This window comes from Schistocerca serialis, chromosome 4 (genome assembly GCF_023864345.2).
Source record: "Schistocerca serialis cubense isolate TAMUIC-IGC-003099 chromosome 4, iqSchSeri2.2, whole genome shotgun sequence".
Taxonomy (NCBI): domain Eukaryota; kingdom Metazoa; phylum Arthropoda; class Insecta; order Orthoptera; family Acrididae; genus Schistocerca; species Schistocerca serialis.
In genome coordinates this window covers 879,962,067-879,988,007 of record NC_064641.1, presented here as the reverse complement: position 1 = coordinate 879,988,007, position 25,941 = coordinate 879,962,067, and the positions used below count along the sequence as shown (strand labels likewise).

General features: G+C 43.6%; 1 pseudogene; it reads left to right on the top strand.

The window, feature by feature from the left end:
- Positions 1 to 9,741: 9,741 nt before the first annotated feature.
- On the top strand, positions 9,742 to 9,859 carry LOC126476144 (5S ribosomal RNA; annotated as a pseudogene).
- Positions 9,860 to 25,941: the final 16,082 nt, after the last annotated feature.

Sequence of the window (25,941 nt, the reverse complement as noted above, 5' to 3'; positions counted from 1 at the left end):
TTGCAGGAGGTAGTATGGATCAGTAAATGTGGGCTATGAAATGCATATTTTAAGGTGCGATTCCGAACACGACCGCAGACCGCAGACTGCACCGACCGGCTGCAGGTGGCCATTGTTTGCAATGTGAGGCGTGCTGAACGCGGCGGCAGCGTCGTCTGCCGCCGTATACCTGCTTTGGCGGCAGACCGCACATCCGGTCAGGGACCGGTAGTGCCGCTGCCGCCAAACCGCATAGCGACCGGAGACTGCTTTTACTGGCCGAACATACCCATTCCGTGAAAATGAGTTTCTCGGACTCCGATGAAGAAAAGTTAATTAACAGTGTGGCGAAATATTCTGTAATTTATGGCCGGCCGGGGAGGCCGAGCGGTTCTAGGCGCTACAGTCTGGAACCGCGCGACCGCTACGGTCGCAGGTTCGAATCCTGCCTCGGGCATGGATGTGTGTGATGTCCTTAGGTTAGTTAGGTTTAAGTAGTTCTAAGTTCCGCCAGCCGAAGTGGCCGTGCGGTTAAAGGCGCTGCAGTCTTGAACCGCAAGACCGCTACGGTAGCAGGTTCGAATCCTGCCTCGGGCATGGATGTTTGTGATGTCCTTAGGTTAGTTAGGTTTAACTAGTTCTAAGTTCTAGGGGACTAATGACCTCAGCAGTTGAGTCCCATAGTGCTCAGAGCCATTTGAACCATTTTTCTAAGTTCCAGCGGACTGATGACCTCAGAAGTTTAGTCCCATAGTGCTCAGAGCCATTTGAACCATTTTTGTAATTTATGACGCAGGGCATAAAGAATAGAGAAATGTTTTAGTGAAAGATAACGTCTGGAAAGTTATAGCACAAGAGTTAAATAAAACAAGTACGTATATTCAACTAATTATTTACTAACAAATAGATCCGTATGTGCACTAACAATTATTATATGAACATGTTAAAAAGGCAATAGTATATATGTTTTGTCTTACATAAATCATTATTTACAATCCATTCTTATTCACAACCCATTGTTAACTGCTGCCTCTTGCCACGCCACAGAACCGTATTCACTGGAGAAAAAAATCTTTAAGTTTGTCTCTAATTTCAAAACCACTGCTCTTAAGAAGTCCTCCAAAACGAGAAAAGCTATGCATGTTGTTTTGGCTGGTTGCTTCGTTAAAACTATAGCTATAAAATGGAATACCATTTTCTTCAAGATAACCGTCTCGTAGCAAATTGTGTGAACAACATGCCGACAAAACGAGGTCGTCAGCCACTTCAGGCACCACAGCAATAGGACTATAAAATACCCTAAATACTTGGCTTAATAGCCCAAAGCCCTTTTCTGACACTTGACGAGCACGGCATAATCTATAATTATAGATCTGTTTGTCTCGATGTGATGCAGCAACTCTTGTGGAATAAGGTTTCATCATACAATCACTGAAAGCAAACGCCCCGTCTCCTACCAGGAAATGTGGTAATATCACACTTGTGCCTGGCAAACATTTTGGTGGAGATATATTAAACTCCTTTGCGGCTATTTTCTTGCCCATAGCCGATTTCTGAAATATACCGTTATCAGCCTCTTTTCCGTAAGCGCCGACATCAACGCTAATGAATTTACAATTTGCGTCCACAACAGCCAGCAGAACAATTGAAAAAAAAATCTTTGTAATTAAAAAACAGATATCCACTTTTCTCTGGTGCCCTTATGCGAACATGTTTTCCATCTATAGCGCCTACACAGTTAGGTATATTGCATTCAAGCCAAAATTTTTCTTCAATACGTCTGAAATCTGATTCAGTAGAAGGTGGCATCAACAAGGGCAACAGCCTTGTTCTTAATATCTTCAAAACATTTTTAACAATTCTTGATATGTAAGATGGTGATATATGATACGCAACGAAAACATACAGCTAATATAATTTCCATTTACGGGTGATGACTGTAAGAAGAAGTGGAAATTTTTAAGGGACGGTTACCAGAGGTTCAAGAAGAAAAGCAAATTAGGAACGGGCTCTGCTGTCTCAAAATTAAAAAAAAAAAAAAGACACGAACATCTATCGTTCATTGACAGTGTTGCACAACAACACAGATCTGGAGGAACAAATATTACATTGACATCATCACAGACAACAATACAAGAAAACCAAGAAGACAGAGGAGATGGAACTCGTCAACTGGACCTTTCGGCATCACAGGAAGAAGATACGGCAGAAACACATACAATAGGAAATAGTGGTGAAACATCTGTGGTAACAAACGATGAACGTTATGTGCCAGCACGGAAAAGAAAACAGAGATCCACTTTTCTCTGGTGCCCTTATGCGAACATGTTTTCCATCTATAGCGCCTAATGATGATATAATATTAAAAATGTGGAAAGAAAGGGACGAAATTAGGCAAAATTTACTAAAAACGTTTATGGAACATGAAGATGATGATATTGACTTATTTTTCCGCCACATCAGTACAGTTGTAAGGAGTTTACATCCAGTTTATAAGGCAGAAGCCAAAAGAAAAATTAGTAGGATCGTTTCTGATTATGAAATAATGGCTGTACAGTGCAACACACATCAGCCATGTGATAACAGCAGCCCTTCAACCTCCACAACTCTCTCACAAAGTCTTGTAACTGCAGCACAATCTAATAATGTATAACATTTTGTGGACTGCACTTATTGCGTTTCTTAGGCACTGTGGCATTATGTCATCTTTAATCAAACTGAGCACGAAATTAACCTGTCTTTTATTTAAACGACAGTAGCTCCTGAAGATATTTTCATAACCTAACAAATCTCTTTTTATCAGTGCTGTGTAACTACCTTCTGCAGTTCTACTTTTATATAAAGGCGTTACCAGCTTTCGTCTTTTCTTGGAATGCAACAATAAAATGTCATCGTCTTCCTCTTCCAACAACAGCGCAATAACAGCGGTGGTGTTAACAGACATGTCGCCTCGCTCAGTTGTTCCCGGCAACTGCATAGCTTGTCTGTGACTGCGGTCCGCAACGCACCGACTGCAGGCGGCAGCGCTGCCATCTGTCTTCTGCAGCTGCGGTCGGTCGCTGTCGCCGTGTTCGGAATCGCACCTTTAAGAGCTATTTGCAGTTGTTCAGTGGACGAGATATGTTTCACAGCAACAAAGTTGACCAAGTACTTACACAGTAGTTCTTAAGGTATGCAATTTAGACCCCATATTTACTGGACATCTTTCCTTGTTTTGGTCCATACTGCACATAGGTATTTGCATGCCATTGTGTCCGAAGTATCAGAATGTGTTCCGCTTTTAACTTCAGTCTCGGTCATTTCCCGACCGTTTTTCTTACCTCAGATTGCTACATTTAATCTTCTCCAACTTCCATTGATGTTGGAGAAGATTAAATGTAGCAATCTGAGGTAAGAAATAATGGTCGGGTAATGACCGAGACTGAAGTTAAAAGCTTGTAACATTTTCATGAAATCACCTTTTTCACGATTTTGGGTAGTGTGGCCTCTTAAAGATTAATAATACGCACTGTAAAGTCACGTTAATGTTACCATCTGTCTAAAACCTGAAGAACCATGGTATGCATGTGCGTGTGAAATCTTATGGGACTTAACTGCTAAGGTCATCAGTCCCTAAGCTTACACACTACTTAACCTAAATTATCCTAAGGACAAACACAGACACCCATGCCCGAGGGAGGACTCGAACCTCTGCTCGGACCTGCCGCACAGTCCATGACTGCAGCACCTGAGACCGCTCAGCTAATCCCATGTGAACCATGGTATGCAGTGCAGGCCGCTGCAAGACGTGCTGGAAGAGAGTCAGTGGGTTCTGCAAGGTACTGGCAGGGTCGTGACGCTATGTCGACTACAATACCGTGACCAGCTGCGCTAGGTATCTCGATTGAGAATTCACAGCTCAAACAGTTCGATCGACGTGTCTCATAGATTCTCGACTGGGCTTAAATACAGGGAGTATTGTGGAATGTGGAGTATGGTAAACTCATCCTGGTTGCCCTTTGAACTGTGTGACAAGTTGCATCGTCCTGCTGGCAGATGCCATCGTGGTGAGGAAAAGCAAACTGCATGTAGGGCGGCGGGGGGGGGGGGGGGGGGGGTGACATGGTTCCCAAGGATAGATGCATACATGTCTTGATCCAGTGGGCCTTCTAAAATGAGCGGATCGCCCAGGGAATGCCACAAAAACGTCCCCCACACCATAAAGCTCCTCTGTCTGGCCCGTAACATTCCGACAATTGCTGCAAGGGATTTGCTTTGAGACGTTTCACGCCGATGAGGCAGAAAACATGTTTCATCAGAAAGATCACCTGCTGAAAGTGAGTGGATATCCAGCAACGGGACTGGTGTGCAAATTCCAGTCTTCGCTGCCGATGAACGGCAGTCAGCATAGATGTATGAACCAGGCGCCAGCTGTGGGGGCGCACAGGCAGCAACATTTGCCGAGCAGACCCTGTTGGCATGCCCTGGATTCGTCTGGATCGTCAGCTGCTCTTCGGCTGCACGTCTATTCACCGGTACACATCTCTGCAGCCGTTGTCCATCTCTGACATCTATGGCGCGCTGTGCACCACAGTTGCCTCTGACCTGGTGTTAGCGCAATTTTGCCATGCATGGTAGTTCAACCACAGTGGCACGTAGATAGCTTATAGACTTAGCCCTTTCGGAAATCCTTCCACGTTTGGCCCGAAAACCCATTTTTGAAGTCAGTGAAATTGCTTTCCGCATTGCGATTACGACCGCACTGTTTTTTAGCATCCCTCTGACACACTTTGTATACCCTCCACTGCTAATGCTGCCACCTGCCGTCTCTGAGTGTTTATTGCACGTTGTCGTCGAATATACACTGACACACTTCATATGCAGTTATTAACTGAAAATGTGCTGATAGTCCAAGTGGGACATTTCTTTGTTTCTGAAATATTGTGGGATTGTGAACCCCTAAATGGAAAAATGTATTCGCTGCACCGTTACACTGTGCTCATCGTTGTCACATACTTTCTACCAAATCTACACCTGCAAAACATTATCTTTAGTTTGGCTTAGGTCTCCTTCATCAGTGCAATTTCCACCGCCTCCTCATCCCGGATGATGAACTTCGCTGTCACATATACCCTTCCTTACAACTATAACCTGGCCTTGTTCCCCCCTCCCCAGGACCCCTTTTTCCTCTCCCCTCCTTCTCCCCTAGCGGACTTTCCTCCTTTCCCCCCTCCCCCCTGAGACCCCATCTTTGTCTCTGTCCCTCCCACGTCCCTCCCTCCCTGGTCCTCTTCGGCGCGACCCCCACCCATCTCACCCCCTCTCTTCCCCTCCCTCCCTTCTTCCTTCTCCCTGATCTCCTAGCGCCTGGCAGATCCTCTGTTTTGATCATCATCAGTGTGCCACGTCAGTGTTGTGTTTGGTGCTGTTTCTCCTGTGCATCAAGAGGTGTGATTTTAATTGTGTGCTGGCCTTGTACTTAGTGTTATTATCAGTGATTGTTATGTGCTATGCCTTCTGTTGATACTTTTATGCTCTGGTCATACTGCGCCCTGTGTTCCTTTAATTGTCCCAGTGTGTGGTTTCTTGCATGCGCTACTTTTTATGGTTTTTATCTCCATTTTACAGTCGCCCCTTTTTGTCTATTGTCTTCCATAATGTTCCCCCTTTCTTATATCTATCTACACCATGTTATTTTTAAATGTCTTCTATTGTATGTTTTATGTCTTTCGGATGAAGAGCAGTGCATATGCTGCTGCCAGCCTGCCCTGATGGGGAACTGAAATACAATAAAGAAAAAAGAAAAGAAAAGCTTGGCTTAGGGTAAATTGTTTTGTAATATACGGATTAGCGGTACTGGATGACAACATAAGATGTCATTTTATATCCTCAGTTTGTTCATCAAGACATATTGTACAGCCCCTTCGAAGTTTTCCGTGTTGTTGTTCATTGCACCCTGTTAGCCCTGTAGCCCCGTGTTCCATACAAAAGGGTTCCCGGTAAGCTGCGTCCTGTTATTCCAGGAGTTTGTTGAAAGCCACACAATATTCACAAGTGCAGTTACTGATGTGCTTTGCTCTGAAACGGTTGTCTGGATTTAAGACTGGCTGACAGCTGAGATACGCCACAGAGTTGCCGAGGACTTTAGGCACTTGAGTGGGAGCGTTAAGGGTATTCTTGTTACAAACAAAAGTGCCTGATGTTAAGCACAAACCTTTTTGGTGACTAAGAAAATGCAGAGAAATATCTCTGTCGTTTCCCCATGAAATCCCAGCACGCTAGTCGCTAGAGAAATGGCCACGAATAGTAGAGGTTATCGTGATGAGAAATGGCATGAGAAAGCTTCCTGCACTCCCATGCTCCATGCTAACCGCCGTCCATGAACTTTCTGAAGGGAGATCGATAAGGTTGGCACCCTGTTGACAAGACTGACAGAGGGGAGCTACCTTGCGTCACATCACAAATTGAGCCTGCCAGTGACATTAAAAAGGGCATTCAGCACCTTGAAGTTCAAGAGTGGACGAATAAGAACAAATGTGTGGGTAGGCGCACTCGACAGATCGTTCTCATTTCGTTCTGAATTCATGTAAGCTTTCATTCTGTGCATTCTGGAATCACTTGGAGTTGTTTGCAGTTCTTTCGGTCATTATTATGATTCTGGTTGCCCCTAGTTATCTAGGAGATTTTCCAAGACGGTTCTGAGTTCTTTCTAGGATCATTTTACTTCATTCCAGTTTGATTCTGTGTTCATTCAGAGCTCAACAACACATGCTGTGATCATTCTGAGACTCACACTGGAGATACTTGTAGATGATTTTCATGTGAGCACATCATTTACTCACTTGCTGTTTCACAAACAGCGTTCTCACTATGTGTCTTGGAGGCCTATCGGCGTTTTTTCTGCTTGTCTTGCATCTACTTCAAAATATTACTTGGACGTCTCTCTTACAGTCTAATTACGCGGACGATAGATGCCCCACGTGTGTTGGTTCAAAATGGCTCTGAGCACTGGGACTTAACTTCTAAGGTCATCAGTCCCCTAGAACATAGAACTACTTAAACCTAACTAACCTAAAGACATCACACACATCCATGCCTGAGGCAGGATTCGAATCTGCGACTGTCGCGGGAGCGCGGTTCCAGACTGTAGCACCTAGAACCGCATGGCCACTCCGGCCAGCACGCATGTTGGGAACCAGCGAATCACTGTTCTTACCAGCACAATAGAGCTTCATTGTCTGCTTGCTAGATTCTTTGCCCAAAGAGCGATAGGAAGAAAGGAACAAGGAATGGCTTAAACTGCTCTGAGCGTCGCCTTTATAGTCACGGACACACGAAGATGAGCAGATGAAAGCCACCTTACCCTTCATGCACTGCTGACTCCATCGAGCGGTGAGATGAAATAGTTAATCCGGCCCATTCCACATGCTAAATTCATTTATAACAGTGTACTTTAGGGTTACATTCACAGCTGGATGATGGGTAGAATTACAGAAGCCCCCATATGATCTGTTACTTTGAGAGATTGCAGGGCACTCTCACTTCTGGTTCGGTGTAGGGAATACGGTCTACTGCGATTTGACTTCATACATTATGATGAAATGGTGGGCAGCAGTTTATGGTCTCGTTTGTGTGCTCTAGGGAAAGAAATACAGTAAGCTTTACCTGTGTTCAAAGGAATAGGGTGCCGCCTTGAATGACTGCAGTAAAATCACGGCGTTGGCTGCCTGACAAAGCGCGTTTCTTCTAGAGAATGGTGAGGAGACATTTCCAGACGGCTGCGCGCCACGGTCGCATGGTGCAGAAATGCATTAAGATGGCTCCGGCTGACAGCCAGACGTCCAGGTATACGGCCTAGCACCGAAAAGTCGCCGACAGCACATTGTAGGCCGAGAATAAAGCAGAGGACGGCCCTTGTTAAGGAGCAAGCCGCCAAAAGCTATGTAATCATTCTAAGAATTTCTGTGGGACAGGGAAACTGGCATCTGGACGTCCGGATTCTGTTTCAAAACCTGTTTTGTCAATGCACAGAGCTGTTTGCGAGTTTATGGCCGTTCTTTTGCAAACCTTGAAATGGACGCAACAGGGAAAATAACAAGCTGTTTATGGAGGGCTGTGCTTTCACCGTGTATTGTGTTAGCAAAAGACATGGCGAACGCTTGGGAAAGAGGCCGTGAAGCTGAATGTTTTCCGTTTTTTGCCAGTTTACTTTAAAGTCTCTGATCGGCCAAATTGCAGTGCAAAGACCATCCTCCTAGCCTAGAATGGCGGGCTGCAGCTCGTCATTGGCTTGTACGAAAGTGGGGGAAGTGAAAAAAGAGAAAGGTGCTTTTGGAACCGAGCTGAGGAGGAAACACAGAGAAAGGAAGAAGAGGCACCCTTGTACAAGTCTCTTGTACTGTCACTTCGCTAGTAAAGAACTGCAGATCTCTACCTATACGGTGAGACTTGTGTCCTTTCCTAGCGAGCGACTTAGAGCCTGTGCCAGTCACCTCCTTAACCGTCAGAGGTCCTGCTTATGTCATCATGGTCACAACGAGTGACGCACGTACTTATTTGTCTTCAGTCGGCCGTCTAAAACATATGACGTATTCTGACATGCACAGTCGTGGCACGGAGTCAAATAGGTTTGGCAGACCAGCAAACGGGTCCATTTGCATACTGGAATCCATTGGGGTTTCAGAGGCTCATAGGGAAGCACCTGCATTCTGAATTAACCGTACCCGAGTACTTGCATTTTTGGGGAACGTGCATTTAAACAATAAATTGCTGCCATCCATGACTTCAGTCGCTGAAAGCATTGTGGTGTGCCGCCTTGACCAGCAACATGGTAAAGTATTCGCTGCTGCGACGTAGGCTATAATATATACTTCTCAGTACCCTGTTCTTTCGGACCATATTTATCCCTTTATATTTGTGTGGTAGAATATAGATGCTTGGTGGAGACGTAGTTTGATGCCATAACCTGGATTCACGTGTATGAAGTCAGATAGAGCGAGTAGTGTTCTGGTTAGTCTCGTGTGTGGATCCCCAGCAGATCACCTTGTTCACCATAGATCCCACGTTAGCAAGGCATTTGTTAAATAAAATTTTTTGTGTGTGGTTTGTTTAATAATTTTGTTTTCTTTCATTTTTAAGATTAATAAATCGATTGTGAATTAGACTACAGCTTCTTCCTGAGTTCTGATTAACAGTTCCATTGAATTTTTATGGCAGTCTAGATCCGAAACATAAGGAGTAGCTTTTTCAATTAGTGTCCACTGCGTGGGTCTTTTACTTCATTAACGATAATCTTCTTTCAACTTCGTTAATGGAATCTGCATATCGTTTTTGGCTGCAGTTAAGCAATGTAGCTAAACAACAAAAAGTGAGTGACTTGTCAGTTGAAAATGTGTAATGAGATCTGAATTCGCTCACTAGAGCAGCAACTAATCCATCAGTTCCCTGCTAGTCAGGTAGTCAGGCATTTTTAAGTAAATTAACAGGTTTTGTTACGTCGCTGTTTTAGGAGGAGATTGGTATTTAACATCCCATCGACAGCGAGGTCACTAGAGACAAAGTAAAAGCTCAGATTAGGGAAGGATGGGGAAGAATAGCGGCCGTGCCCTTTCGAAGGAACCGTCCCAGCATTTGTCTTAAGCGATTTAGAGAAATCACGGAAAACCTTAATCAGGATGGCCCGACGCAGGTATGAACCGTCATTCTCTCGAATGCGGGTCCAGTGCTAACCACTACGCTAATCAGTTCGGTAGGTCACTTTCTTTTCTGCCTCTTTGACTGCTCGCCAACAGCCTTGCTGCAGTGGTAACACCGGTTCCCGTCAGATCATTGAAGTTAAGCGCTGTCGGGCTCGGGTAGCACTTGGATGGGTGACCATCCGGTCTGCCGAGAGCTGTTGGCAAGCGGGGTGCGCTCAGCCCTTGAGAGGCAAACTAAGGAGCTGCTTGATTGAGAGATAGCGGCTCCGGTCTCGTAAGCTGACATACGGCCGGGAGTGCGATGTACTGACCGTATGTCGCTCCATATCCACATCGAGTGACGCCCTCGGGCGCAGGATGACACGGCGGCCGGTCGGTACCGTTGGGCCTTCAAGCCCTGTATGGGTGCAGTTTTGTTTCGTCAGTCTGCTTGGCTCAAATATTGTAACTGATTTTAAATCAACTTCCTGCTGGACTTGTAACTTTCAACATGTCAGAACTGGATGACAATGCTATATTAACTCGCTTTCTTGTCTGGTGTGAAGCGGAGGGTGCTTTGTATGACACTGGCTTTCCCCTATTCCAGTTCGAGTCATGAATAGTTCGTGGGAAGAACGACTGCTGGGAAGCATCCGCGTGAGCTCCAAACTCTAATGTTTACCTTCACGGTCCGTTCGCGAGATAAAAGTAGCAGGAAAAAAATTGATTGACACTGATGAAAACAAACTAAAGTAAACCTAAAATTTACCAAATGTTTACGTCATAATCTCATCAAATTGTCTGAAACAAATTGAAAAATATCACACACGCAAGACTAAAAGCAGAAAATAATTACTAAAATGTTTACCTTCACGGTCCGTTCGCGAGATAAAAGTAGCAGGAAAAAAATTGATTGACACTGATGAAAACAAACTAAAGTAAACCTAAAATTTACCAAATGTTTGCGTCATAATCTCATCAAATTGTCTGAAACAGATTGAAAAATATCACACACGCAAGACTAAAAGCAGAAAATAATTACTAAAATAAAAATAAATTTTTAATATACAATGTTTTAACATCGGAATAAGAAGTATAAAATGATTTCTCCTAACCCTTTACTGATTCCTAACTCGTACACAAAGCCCTTGAAATGTATGATTGTGAATTTTTAATAACTATGGAATATTTGTAAGATTTAAAATGAAAATTATGGGACGCATGCAACACATAATTGATGTATGAACAGTTCGCCTCCTTACTGTAATCTACTGCATGTTCCCCAAGTTTATAGTACTCAATCTTACAACTATTTTTACAGCTCTTTAAAATTCAGAATCCCAAATTTTTGAGGACTATCGGTATAGGGTCAATAATCTATACGGAATAGGAGAAACTATTTTAGAGGCTACTTTTATAGTCTGAATTAAAAATGTATTAAATTAAAAACTGAATATTATTTCAATATTTTCTTTTTCATTTCAGCTGTACTATACGAAATATCATAAATAGGAGCGGAGAAAATACCAGTTAGATCTAATATGTCTCGAAACATCAGCACAGTATCTAGCAAGTGTATTCAAATGATAGTGGAGTTTTCGGCTAGCAATATTTCTTCCGACAGTAATGATTCGACTCACATTACTGAGAAAACTGAGAACGTAAGCCTTAAATGGACAGACGTATTCGTTTCTCGGAGCGACGCAATATTCTGAGAAGCAGCATAAAAAAAGCTGAGCGCTCAACAAATCCGATGAAACCCCCGGCGGGACTACGTCTGTCATCAAATTGCCTTCACATCGCCGCGAGCGGGCGTGCAGTGTAAAGCAGTGACAGAGCCGCATGCCTGGCGCTCAAATCAGACCGCCAGCGAATATTTGTTATTTTGTGTCTGTCGTTTCTGGAAGGTTCTCGAAATCTCATATCTTCATAGCGCTTCCATATTCCGAAATATTTAACGACAATATAAACAGAAGCAAACTCCATCCAGGAGGCATTTCTGCTTAGTCTGTACGTTGGTATCCGCAATAACATGCTTTCAGTGCCTTGTCATGTACTTCAATACGATCCCACTTTCCTACGCGCGCTTGATTGTGGCTGCGACGTGACGTTGTCTCGTGGAGACGCAGGCAACTTTAAAACACTGACCCTACCTTGGCTCTAACTAGACATCGTGAAACCCGTCGCTAAGCTTCGTAATGCATTTTTTCTGTACTGCATTGATAGTTTTTTAAATACATTTTTATCTGTTACATAACTGTACGTGATGTAACGTACGTTACTGGAAAAAAGCGCAGGTGACGCCTGCATATAAGAAGGGTAGAAGGACTGATCCTCAAAATTACAGACCAATATCCTTAACATCGGTTGGTTGCAGGATTCTCGAACACATTCTCAGTTCGAATATAATGAATTTCCTGGAGACAGAGGAGTTGCTGTCCATGCATCAGCACGGCTTTAGAAAGCATCGCTCCTGCGAAACGCAGCTCGCCCTTTTTTCACATGATATCTTGCGAACCATGGATGAAGGGTATCATACATATTCCTTGACTTCCGGAAAGCGTTTGACTCGGTGCCCCTCTGCAGACTCCTAACTAAGGAACGAGCATATGGGATTGGTTCCCAAGTATGTGAGTGGCTCGAAGCCTTCTTAAGTAATAGAACCCAGTACGTTGTCATCGATGGTGAGTGTTCATCGGAGGTGAGGGTATCATCTGGGGTGCCCCAGGGAAGTGTGGTAGGTCCGTTGTTGCTTTCTATTTACATAAATGATCTTTTGGATAGGGTGGATAGCAATGTCCGGTTGTTTGCTGATGATGCTGTGGTGTACGGGAAGGTGTCGTCGTTGAGTGACTGTAGGAGGATACAAGAAGACTTGGATTTGTGATTGGTGTAAAGAATGTCCGCTAACTCTAAATATAGATAAATGTAAATTAATGCAGATGAATAGGAAAAAGAATCCTGTAATGTGTGAATACTCCACTAGTAGTGTAGCGCTTGACACAGTCACGTCGATTAAATATTTGGGCGTAACATTGCAGAGCGATATGAAGTGGGACAAGCATGTAATGGCAGTTGTGGGAAAGGCGGATAGTCTTTTTCGGTTCATTGGTAGAACTTTGGGAAGATGTGGTTCATCTGTAAAGGAGACCGCTCATAAAACACTAATACGACCTATTCTTGAGTACTGCTCGAGCGTTTGGGATCCCTATAAGGTCGGATTGAGGGAGGACATAGAAGAAATTCAGAGGAGGGCTGCTAGATTTGATACTGGTAGGTTTGATCATCACGCTAGTGTTACGGAAATGCTTCAGGAACTCGGTTGGGAGTCTCTAGAGGAAAGGAGGCGTTCTTTTCGTGAATCGCTACTGAGGAAATTTAGAGAACCAGCATTTGAGGCTGACTGCAGTACAATTTTACTGCCGCCAACTAACATTTCTCGGAAAGAGCACAAAGATAAAATAAGAGAGATTAGGACTCGTACAGAGGCATATAGGCAGTCATTTTTCCCTCGTTCTGTTTGGGAGTGGAACAGGGAGAGAAGATGCTAAATGTGGTACGAAGTACCCCCCGCCACGCACCGTATGGTGGATTGCGGTGTATGCATGTAGATGTAGATGTAGATGTTACACTGGAAGGTGGTGCTTTTTTTTGAGTCATCAGTCTTGTAGCTGCTTCGATGCGGCCCGCCACGAATTCCTCTCTTGTGCTAGCCTCTTCATATCAGAGTAGCACTTGGAACCTACGTCCTCAGCTATTTGCTGGATGTATTCCGATCTCTGTCTTCCTCTCTTGTTTTTGCCCTCTACAGCTCCCCCTAGTACCATGGAAGTCATTCCCTCATGTCTTAACAGTCGTCTTATCATTCTGTCCCTTCTCCTTGTCAGTGTTTTCCAGACATTCCTTTCCTCTCCGATTCTGCGAAGAAACTCCTCTTCCTTATCAGTCGACCTAATTTTCAACATTCGTCTGTAGCACCAATTATCAAATGCCTCGATTCTCTTCTGTTCCGGTTTTCCCATTGTCCATGTTTCTCTATCATACAATGCTGTGCTCTTCCTCAAATTAAGACCTATGTTTGATACTAGTAGACTTCCCTTGGCGCGTAATGCGCTTTTCGGTAGTGCTAGTAAGCTTTTTATGTCCTCTTTGCTCCGTCCATCATTGCGTAGGTAGCAGAATTCCTTAACATCATGACCATCAATCGTGATGTTAAGTTTCTCGCTGTTCTCATTTCTGCTACTTCTCACTACTTTCCTCTTTCTTCGATTTACTCTAAAACCATACTGTGTACTCATTAGACTGTTCATTCCGTTCAGCACATCATGTAATTTTTCTTTACTTTCACTCAGGATAGCAATGTCATCAGCGAATCGAATCATTTATATCCTTTCACCTTGAATTTTAATTCCACTCCTGAACCTTTCTTTTATTTCCATCGTTGCTTCCTCGATGAACAAATTTAATATTAGGGGCGAAAGGCTACATCCTTGTCTTACACCCTTATTAATATGAGCACTTCGTTCTTGGTCGTCCACTCTTATTATTCTCTCTTGGCTGTTGTACGTATGTATATGACCCGTCTCTTCCTACAGCTTGCACCTACTTTTCTCAGAATTTCGAACATATTGCGTTATTTTGCATTGTCGGACGCCTTTTACAGGTCGACAAATCCTATGAACGTATCTTGAGTTTTCTTTAGTCTTGGGTCCATTATCAATCGCAACCTCAGACTTGCCTCTCTGCTGCCTTTATCTTGCCTAAAACCAAAGTGATCGTCACGTAATACATCCTCGCCCGTCCGGTTAGCCGAGCGGTCTAACGCATGGGGCCGAACCGCACAATAACCCTGGGTTCGGTTTGGGGCGCGGAGGGGTGAAGTGGACTGCGGTAGTCGTCGTGGGGTTGTGGACCACTGCGGCTGCAGCGGGGACGCAGCCTCTCCGTCGTTTCTAGGTCCCCGGTTAACATACAACACATCCTCAATTGTCTTCTCCATTCTTCCGTGTATTGTTCTTGTCAGCTACTTGGATGCATGAGCTGTTAAGCTGGTTCTGCGGTAATTCTCGCACTTGTCACCTCTTGCAGTCTGCGGAATTGTGTGGATGATATTTTTAAGAAAATCAGATGGTATGTCGCCTTACACATATGTTCTACACGTCAACGTGAACAGTCATTTTGTTACCACTTACCCCAATGCCTTTACAAATTCTGATGGAATGTTACCTATCCCTTCTGCTTATTTGATCTTAAGTTCTCCAAAGCTCTCTTAAATTCTGGTTCCAATACTAGATCCTCTATCTCTTCTACGTCGACTCCTGTTTTTTCTTCTACGACATTAGACAAATCTTCCCCCTCCTAGAGGTCTTCACTGTACTCTTTTCATATATCCGCTCTCTCCTCTGCATTTAACAGCGGAGTTCCCATTCCACTGTTAATGTTACCTGCCTTCCTTTTAATTTCACCTAAGGTTTTTCTGACTTTCCTATAAGGTGAGTCAGACCATCTGACTTTCTTTATCGATTTCGTCGCATTTTTCCTGCAGCCATTTCGTATTAGGCTCCTTCCGCTTCCTATTTATTTGATTTCTCAACGACTTGTATTCCTGTATTCCTGAATTTCCCTGAACATTATAGTATCTCCTTCTTTCATCACCAGCTGATGTATATCTTTTCTTACCCATGGTTTCTTCGCAGTTACCTTATTTGTACCTATGTTTTTCTTTCCAACTTGTGTGATTGCCCTTTTTAGGGATGTCCATCCTTCTTCAACTATACTGACGACTGAGCTATTCCTTATTGCTGGTCTATAACCTTAGAGAACTTCTGACGTATCTCGTTTTTCCTTATTACTTCTGTATCCCACTTCTTTGCTTGTCGATCCTTCCAAACTAATCTCTTAAACTTCAGCCTACTTGTCGTAACTGCTAATTGTGATCTGAGTCTATATCTGCTCCTGGGTACGCCTAACAGCTCAGTGTCTGATTTCGGAATCTCTGTATGACCATGACGTAATCTATCTGAAATCTTCCCATATCAACTGATCTTTTCCTAGTATATCTCCCCTTCTTGTGATTCTTGAACAGAGTATTCGCTGTTACTAGCTGTAATTGGTTAAAGAACTCAATTAGTCTTCATCCTCTCTCATTCCTTGTCCCAAGCCCATATTCTCCTGTAACCGTTTCTTCTACTTCTTCCCCTACAACAGTCCCCCATGACTTTTAGATTTTCATCTCCTGTTACGTACTGTATTATACTTTCTCTATCTGTTAATCTTCAGTTTCAGACGTCGGCATGTATAGCTGAATTATCGTTGTCGTTGTTGGTTTCCTATCGCTTTTGATAAGAACTGTGCTATCACTGAACTGTTCACAGTAGCTCGCTCTTTGCTCTACCTCCCTATCCAGTTATACCATTTCATGCTGCTGTTGATATTACCCCATAGTCTTATGACCAGAAATCCTGGTCTTCTTACTATTTCACTTCACTCACACCTAATATATCTAGACTGAGTCTCTGCATTTCCCTTTTCAGCTTTTCTGCCATCCCTACCACGTTCAAGCTTCTGACAATCCACACACCGAATCGTAGAACGTTACCGTTTCGTTGGTTATTCAATCTTTTTCTCAAGGTCATCTCGCCTTTGGCAGATGCTACAGATTATAACTGTGCTCACTAGCTTAATTTATAGATAATGAGGACATGACACCTCTAGTGTGTTTATGGATCCTCTTGGGAGCCCTTCTATCTCTTTTTATATTTAAAGACGGTATTGGCCTGTAACTTTTGTATAATGAATCAGTGTGGAAGACACACCGTAACCTAAACGACGACTCAGATGCCACACGTAATACATTGGGCCATAACCTAGACATTGAGCTACTCAGCATACATCATCTGATTAATGGAGATGCATTATTGTACAAGATTCTACACTCGCATTTATTAAAGTGACACAACACAAAATTCGTATCTTAGTTTCTATATGTAAAGAATTTATTCCTGTAAAGCTAATAGTTCACCACTTTATGTATCCGGTAAGAATACTTGTAACATTGGTATAAGGTACAGTAATAATATATTTGTAATTACTTTTGGCGTATGTATTTCTTAAACTAGGTATATAAAACTTTTACTTTTATGGATTTGTATGTATATAAAATACAAAGAATATAAAAATAAAAAATTCTTTACACTGTACTTTGAAAACATAATCCTATGTTGCAAAAGACTGCTGCCCTCTAGTGGAGCATTAAAAGACTATGTATTCTGTTGATTGCCTCGTAACATATTCATGTCAGATGTCAACAAGAAGGCAACATGAAGACATTTTATACCCGTCGTATGTATTATAGTTGTAACTATTGTGCACTGTTCGCAAAGGTATTATCTTGTAGTATGACGACAGACGATACTATGGAATGTCGTCTCTATAAAGTATGTTTATTTCGAATTTGTATGCATTTTATGTTGGTTTGACGTTAAAATTTTCCGTAATTGTACCTTTATGTAAGTTATGTTTGGCAACGGCCTTGCCGCAGTGGCTACACCGGTTCCCGTGAGATCACCGAAGTTAAGCGATGTCGGGTATAGTTGTCACATGGATGGGTGACCATCCAGGCCACCATGCACTGTTGCCGTTTTTCGGGGTGCACTCACCCTAGTGATGCCAATTGAGGAGCTACTCGACCGAATAGTAGCGGCTTCGGTCAAGAATACCATCATAACGACCGGAAGAGCGGTGTGCTGACCCCACGCCCCTCCTATCCGTATCCTCCTCTGAGGATGACACGGCGGTCGGATGCTCCCGGTAGGCCACTCGTGGCCTGAAGGCGGAGTGCTTTTTTATAGACATTATGTTTGTTTCTATTTAATGTTAACGGACAACCAAATGGAAGGGCTCTGTAAATTTTTTTTCCGTAGAAGTGGTCTGAAGATGGCGACTTAATTTTGCTGAAACTAGTAATCATTGTGTATTTGTGTGCTATCAAGGTGAATAAACTTTTGTAAGAAGAAGAAAAAAGCGTTTAGATACTGATGTCGCTTCCAATACATCATATTGATGTCTTCGCCACCAAATTCAACTTATCTGAATCCGACGGAACACAAATCGGACGCTATCATGCATCAGCATCGCGCCAACAAAACTATTGTCTCTGAATTACAGGAATCGTTGGGCGATGTCAGCCTGTGCCAAATCGTCCATTAACATTTTTACTCCTATTTAAATAACGATCTGCATACGTGTTGCCTATCTACTTTATTCTCTCTTTCGATTCTGACGATATTTGCTTTCCTTCATCAACTTTTTCCCTCGCTTACGTAAAAAAGTGGTCATGGGCAGCAATGCACCTTTATTTCAACTTTGTTCTGATACTGGGTAAATCTGTTATTATTTGAGTTTACAAGATCTTCTGTATCTGGCTGCTTTCGGCCGGTGGAAACCTCGAACTTCTGGGGGAGAAACAGCCTTTCCCATGTGGCAGGCACGCTAACATTGATTCAGAAATAAGAGTTCGTTGTTCCAGTGGGAGTAAACGTGGCCACGGGCTGGCCACCTTAATCCTGAGACCTAGAATGACAGTAGGGTTGTGCTGGATGGATGGCCTCAATTTGCTGTTCAGACGATACAGAACGGAAAGCCTCAGTGAATACTGAGAGGCAGTAACTCCTCAGTTCCTATCCTGCCATACTGGAAACTACCGTTTCGTCCTGTTGCTGGACAGCACTCCAGAATTCTGATCCACTGTCACAGCTGAGCCCGAGGAAAGTTTCCACTGCAGTTTTCTGTGTGATGAACGGCTTGAAAATACCAGAATTCGTAGAAACCGCAAAATACCGGCCTTGACGTGAGACATTGTTTCACGCCTTTCCCAGGCACAAAAACGCATCTGAGATTGGCGTTCTGGTATTTAAATTGTTGGTGGGAGACAGCGGAGCTCAATTGCAGTCCCCTCACGGGAGGCACAGGTTGGGCCTTTTCGGTGATTGGCCGAATGAAGTGCGCCGAACGGAGACCCTTTGAAGGGAATCAATTGGGATTTTTCTGAGGGGAGACTCAAGGACTCTTCACCGTGTGTGCTACTCTTAGGGCTGCCGATTCTTTGATAGCAAATTTGGACCTCATACTTTTTCCAAGTTAGCGTAGTTTGATTTAACAATTCACAGGAATTAGATAAATTTCTTGCGATTGCGTCTAACGAGACGACTGCACGGCGCGGTCACAACCGCGTTAGCCTGACCCACGCCAGCCAGCAGCATCGGTCGCACCGTACGGTGGCATCACGCACATTCACAGCAGACACGTTAAGCCCGCACTGCAATGCGATCGAGGAGAGAGGGTTCCATTTCTTAACTTTAACTTCCGCTAATATTTTCCTCTATCGTACTGTTAAAGCAATTATTTGCATACTTCTTTCATTTCCTGTCATGCTAAATTGGGGCAAAATTTTTAATTCAGCACCATTCATGTATCTCTTTCGGAAAGATGAATAGTTCCTTTGAGATCATATACACAGCCTTTCAAAATGCGTTCACAAAAGAAGACGAAGTTAATATTCCAGAATTCGAATCGAGAACAGCTGCCAACACGAGTAACGTAGAAGTAAATATCCTCGGCGTAGTGAAGCAACTTAAATCACTTAATAAAAGCAAGTCTTCTGGTCCACACTGTATACCAATTAGCTTCCTTTCGGAGTATGCTGATGCATTAGCTCCATACTTAACAATCATATACAACCGTTCGCTCGACGAAAGATCCGTACCTAAAGACTGGAAAGTTGCACAGCTCACACCAATATTCAAGAAAGGTAGTAGGAGTAATCCACTTAATTAGAGGCCCATGTTGCTAACGTCGACATGCAGCAGGATTTTAGAACACATATTGTGTTCGAACCTTATGAATTACCTCGAAGGAAACGGTCTAGTGACACACAGTCAACATGGGTTTAGAAAACATCGTTCCTGTGAAACACAACTACCTCATTATTCGCATGAAGTGTTGAGTGCTATTGACAAGGGATTTCAGATCGATTGCATATTTCTGGATATCCGGAAGGCTTTTGACACTGTACCACACAAGCGGCTCGTAGTGAAATTGCGTCCTTATGGAATATGGTCTCAGTTATGTGACTGGATTTGTGATTTCCTGTCAGAGGGGTCACAGGTCAGTTTAATTGACGGGAAGTCATCGAGTAAAACATAAGGTAGTGTTATAGGTCCCTTGCTGTACCTTATCTATATAAATGATTTGGGATACAATCTGAGCAGCCGTCGTCGGTTGTTTGCAGATGACGCTGTCGTTTATCGGCTAATGAAGTCATCAGATGATCAAAACAAACTGCAAAACGATTTAGAAGAAGTATCGAAATGGTGCGAAAAGTGGCAGTTGACCTAAAATAACGAAAAGTGTCAGGTCATACACATGAGTGCTAAAAAGAACGCGTTAATCTTCGGTTACACGATAAATCAGTCTAATCTAAAAGCCGTAAATTCAACTAAATACCTACGATTTAATATTACGAAGAATTTAAATTGGAAGGAACACACAGAAAATGTGGGAGGGCTAACCAAAGAATGCCTTTCATTGGCAGGACACTTAAAAAATGTAACAGACCTGCTACGGAGACTGCCTACACTACGCTTGTCCGTCCTCTTTTAGAATACTGTGTGGGATCCTTACCAGAAAGGACTGATGGAGTACATCGAGAAAGTTCAAAGAAAGGCAGCACGTTTTGTATTATCGCAAAATATGGCAGAGAGTTTCACAGAAATGATACAGGACTTGAGACGGACATCATTAAAAGAAAGGCGTTTTTCGTTGCGACGGAATCTTCTCACGAAATTCTAATCACCAACTTTCTCCTCTGAATGCGAAAATATTTTGTTGACACCGACTTACATAGGGAGGAACGATCACAAAGATAAAATAGGGGAAATCAGAGGTCGTACGGAAAGATATAGGCGTTCATTCTTCCCGCGCGCTGTACGAGATTGGAATAATAGAGAATTGTGTAGGTGGTTCGATGAACCCTCCGCCAGGCACTTAAATGTGATTTGCAGAGTATCCATGTAGATGTAGCTGTAGACAAGGATTAGTGACCACAAGGCAGTAGCTGCTAGGCAGAATACCGTAACTTCTACAACCATAAAAAAGAAACGAAAAGTGTATCTATTTAAAAAAAGCTGATAAAAATGGTCTTAACGCCTTTGTAAGAGACAGTCTGCACTCATTGCTATGTGATCATGTAAGCGTAGAAAAGTTGTGGAATGATTTAAAAGAGATAGTATCGACAGCAATTGAGAGATATATACCACATAAATTAATAAGTGATGGTACTGATCCCCCATGGTAGACAAAACGGGTCGGATCGCTGTTGCAGAAGCACCGAAAAAAGCATGCCAAATTTAAAAGAACCCAAAATCCCGATGACTGGCAAAGTTTTACAGAAGTTCGAAATATGGCGCGTACTTCAATGCGAGATGCTTTCAATAATTTCCACAACGAAACTGTCTCGAAATCAGGTATAAAACCCAAAGTGATTCTGGTCATACATAAAGCACACCAATGGCAACGTGCAATCAATATCTTCATTGCGCGATAATAACGGTGAAGTCACTGATGACAGTGCAGAGTTATTACACACGATTATCTGAAACTCCTTCACCAAAGAAGACGAAGTAAATACTCCTGAATTCCATCAAGAACAACTGCCAAGATGAGAAACATAGAAATAGATACCCTCGGTGTAACAAAGCAGCTTAAATCACTTAATAAAAGCAAGGATTCTGGTCCAGATTGTATACCAGTCAGGTTCCTCTCAGAGTATGCTGATACGATAGCCCCATATTTAGCAATTATATACAACCGCTCGCTCACAGAAAGATCCGTACCTTAAGACTGGAAAATTGTTCAAGTCACACCAATACCCAAAAAGGGAAGTAGGAGTAATCGGTTGAATAACAGGCCCATATCACTAACGTCGATATGCAGTAGTTGAGGTTGGGTTATTTGGGGGAAGAGACCAAACAGCGATGTCATCGGTCTCATAGGATTAGGTAAGGATGGGGAAGGAAGTCGGCCGTGCCCTTTCAAAGAACCATCCCGGCATTTGCCTGGAGCGATTTAGGTAAATCACGGAAAACCTACAGCAGGATGGCCGGACGCGGGATTGAACCGTCGTCCCCCCGAACGCGAGTCCAGTGTGCTAGCCACTGCGCGATATGCAGTAGTGTTTTGGAACATATACTGTATCCGAACATTATTAAGTACCTCGAAGAAAACGATTTATTAACACGTAGTGAGCACGGATTCAGAAAATATCGTTCCTGCGAAACATAACTAGCTCTTTATACTTATGAGGTAATGAGTGCTATCAACAGGGGATGTCACATTGATTCCATATTTTTAGGTTTCCAGAAGGCTTTCGACACCGTTCCTCACAAGCGAGCGTCTTGTAACCAAACTGCGTGCCTACGGAGTTTCGCCTCAGTTGTACGACTGGATTCGTGATTTCCTGTCAGGAAAGTCACAGTTGGTAGAAATAGACGGAAAGTCATCGAATAAAACAGAACTAATATCCAGCGTTCCCCAAGGAAGTGTTATGGGCCCTCTATTGTTCCTGATTTATATTAACGATATAGGAGACAATCTGAGTAGCGCTCTTAGATTGTTTGCAGATGATGCTGTCATTTACCGTCTTGTAAAGTTGTGAGATGACCAAAACGAACTGGAAAATGATTTAGATAGGATATGAATAGGCCGGCCGGAGTGGCCGTGCGGTTCTAGGCGCTTCAGTCTGGAACCGCGCGACCGCTACGGTCGCAGGTTCGAATCCTGCCTCGGGCATGGATGTGTGTGATGTCCTTAGGTTAGTTAGGTTTAATTAGTTCTAAGGTCTAGGCGACTGATGACCTCAGAAGTTAAGTCGCATAGTGCTCAGAGCCATCTGAACCATTTTTTGACCCTGAATAAAGAAAAAGCGTGAAGTTATTCAGATGAGCACTAAAAGAAGTCTGCTAAATTTCGATTACGCGATGAGTCACACAAATCTCAAGGCTGTAAATTCAACAAAATATTTAGGGGTTACAATTACAGATACCCTGAATTGGTAGATTACATAGATAATGTTGCGCGTAGAGCGAGCCAAAGACTGCGATTCATTGGCAGAACACTTAGGAGATGCAAGAGGTCTACTAAAGAGACTGCTTACACCACGCTTTTCCTCCCTATTCTGGGGTATTGCTGTGCGGTGTGCGATCCGCATCAGATGGGACTGACGGATGACATCGAAAAAGTACAAAGAAGGGAAGCTAGTTTTGTATTATCGCGAAGTAGGGGAGATAGTTCTATAGACATGATACGTGGAGTGGCAATCATTAAAACAAAGGCGTTTTTCGTTGGGACGGGATCTCCTCTTGATACTTGAACCACCAGTGTAGTGACCAAAACCAAATGCGGGAACGTCTTGGGCTGCGGATCGGGAAGCCGCCGACGGTGGAGCACGCACTACCGGGTAAACACAAGGACGAGTCATACGACAGACCAACGACAACTGACAACAACCGACCACGACCGACTATGACCGACCCAACAAGGAAGAGGTAAACAACGGAGGCTTGTGGAAACCACAACACCAAACACCAACAGTAAATCCACTCGGAACCAGAGCCAGGCAAATGTCAACAACGAGCAACGACCAGAACGCAGTACCGCCGAGATAGAAACGAAATCCAGAGCGAGTACCAGACTGACTGGACTAGGGTTTTCTTTTCTTTATTGTTATTTTTAAACCAGTACAAACAGGCAGGCTGTCAGCAGCGTGTTACGCTGCTCTTCAGCCATAGAATAGACAAAGAAACAATAGAAAGAATACACATAAGTTACATCCTTTCGGATTACCGCCGGAGATGAACTAGGTTTTTTTTTTTTCCTTTATTGTAATTTTCAGCACCTCATACAAGGCGGGCTGGCAGCAGCTTAATACGCCGCTCTTCAGCCTTACGGGTTACAATAATATGAGATAGGTGACACAGAAAATACAAAAAATGGCGGGCAAAGAAAGTAGTTACAAAAAAAACAAAAAACAAGAAGCCGTTCACGTTGGACGATAAAAACACTAACACTTGTTGACACGGCTCACAAAACACGGAGAACTGCGACGGCACATGTGAACAGTTGAGTTGTAATTGCAATGAACTAGGGCAGAGCGGGTCCATATATACGAAACTGGAGGGAGCGGCTATTGGCCACTCTCTGCACGTGGCGTAGCGGTGGCGCACTCGCTGCGCGAGAGCCGCTGCGCGGAATAGCTGCCACGGACGCAGAGCCCTCTATGGGCTGACCACTACCATAAGTTCTGGCACGTGTTTGTCTTCCACGGAGGAAGGTACTAGAACCAGTTATCTCCTGTGATTGCGAAAACATTCTCTTTACACCCACCTACATATAGAGAAATGATCATCACAATTAAATCAGGGTCGCCATAAATAAATTTCAGTGCTCGTTTTTCTCGAGCGCCTTTCGAGGCTGGAACGGTAGAGAGACAGCTTCAAGGTGGTTCATTGAACCCTCTACCAGGCACCTGTGAACAGCACAGTAATCACGTAGATGTAGATATAGGTATTTTAAACCCAAATATCGACCGGTTTCAGTCACACACCATCTTCACGGACTAGGATTATACCACATCTGTCAGTACTTAAATAAGGGAAACGTCTCATGTGTAGAGCATGACATGAAATCCAGTGCACAACAAATTACTTTAAGAAGCTTCGAAGAGTCCTATGTTGTGCACTCGATTTCATGACATGAGACGTGCAAAAGTGGTACAAAGCTGTATCACGTTCAAACATAATCTCCCAACGCTCAATTCAAGGCCTCCAGCGCTGACAAAGTGCATAAATTCCTTTAGAAAAAAATTCATTTGCTAGACCGCGCAACCACTCATGCACAATTAGGCGTACCTCTTCATCAGAAAAGATCTTCTTTCCTCCCATTGTGTCTCTGAGTGGACCAAACACATGGAAATTACTTGGGGAGTGGTCTGGTGAGTATAATGGATGAGGAAGACACTCAAAATGTAGGTCTGTGATTGTTGCAACTGTTGTATGGGCAGTGTGGGACCTTGCATTGTCATGTTGCAAAAGGACACCTACTGACAGCAATCCACGTCCCTTTGATTTGATTGCAGGCCGCAGATGATTTTTTAGGAGATCTGTATATGATGCACTGGTGACAGTGGTCCCTCTAGGCATGTAACGCTCCAAAATGACGCCTTTTTCGTCCCAAAAGAGAGTCAGCATAACCTTCCCTGCTGATGGTTTTGTTCGAAACATCTTTGGTTTTGGTGATCAGGAATGGCGCTATTCCTTGTTCGCTCTCTTCGTTTCCGGTTGGTGAAAGTGAACCCAGGTTTCGTCCCCAGAAACGATTCGAGTTCTTCACAAGCATCAATACGTCGTTCTCTCATTTCTGGAGTCAGCTGCCGTGGCACCCATCTCGCAGACACTTCTTCAAACTGGAGCACATCATGCACAACGTGATGTGCTGACCCATGACTAATATGTAAACATGCTGCATCTTCCACTGAAGTCACACCATTTGCGAACTTCCTACTCCATTCGTTGACTTGCTGCTGTGATAAACATGCATCATCGTACTGAACCTAAATTCGTCGATTAATTTCCATAGGGTTCACACCTTCACTACGCAAAAACCGAATAACAGAACGCTGTTCTTCCCTGGTGCAAGTCGGAAGTGCGGCGGCCATCTTTATATTGATACTGTGACGATATGTGTGCATCAGCGCTATGCTGCCACCCACAGGCCATTGTGCACGCTGTTTGTAGCACGCTTACCAACTACAGGATAACGGCACGAAATTTCGATTTGTTATAACAAGTTTAAGGTTTTCCTTTGACTCACCCTTGTAAATTTATGTTGACCCTTGCTAAAAGTCATCACACTGAAGTGACAGAAGTCATGGGATACCTCCCAATGTAAGGGACCTCCTTTTGTCTGGCGAAGTGCAACAAGTAGACATGGCATGGATCCAAAAAGTCGTATGAAGTCCTCTGCGGAAATATTCAGCAGCGCTGCCTCTACAGCCGTCCATAATTACATTTGGGGTGCGGGTGCAACGGCTTGTGCACGAACCGACCTCTCGATTATGTCCCATAAATGTCATTATTTCGATGGGAATCATGTCAGTCGATGTGGCCGGCCGGTGTGGCCGTGCGGTTATTGGCGAGTCAGTCTGGAACCGCGTGACCGCTACGGTCGCAGGTTCGAATCCTGCCTCGGGCAT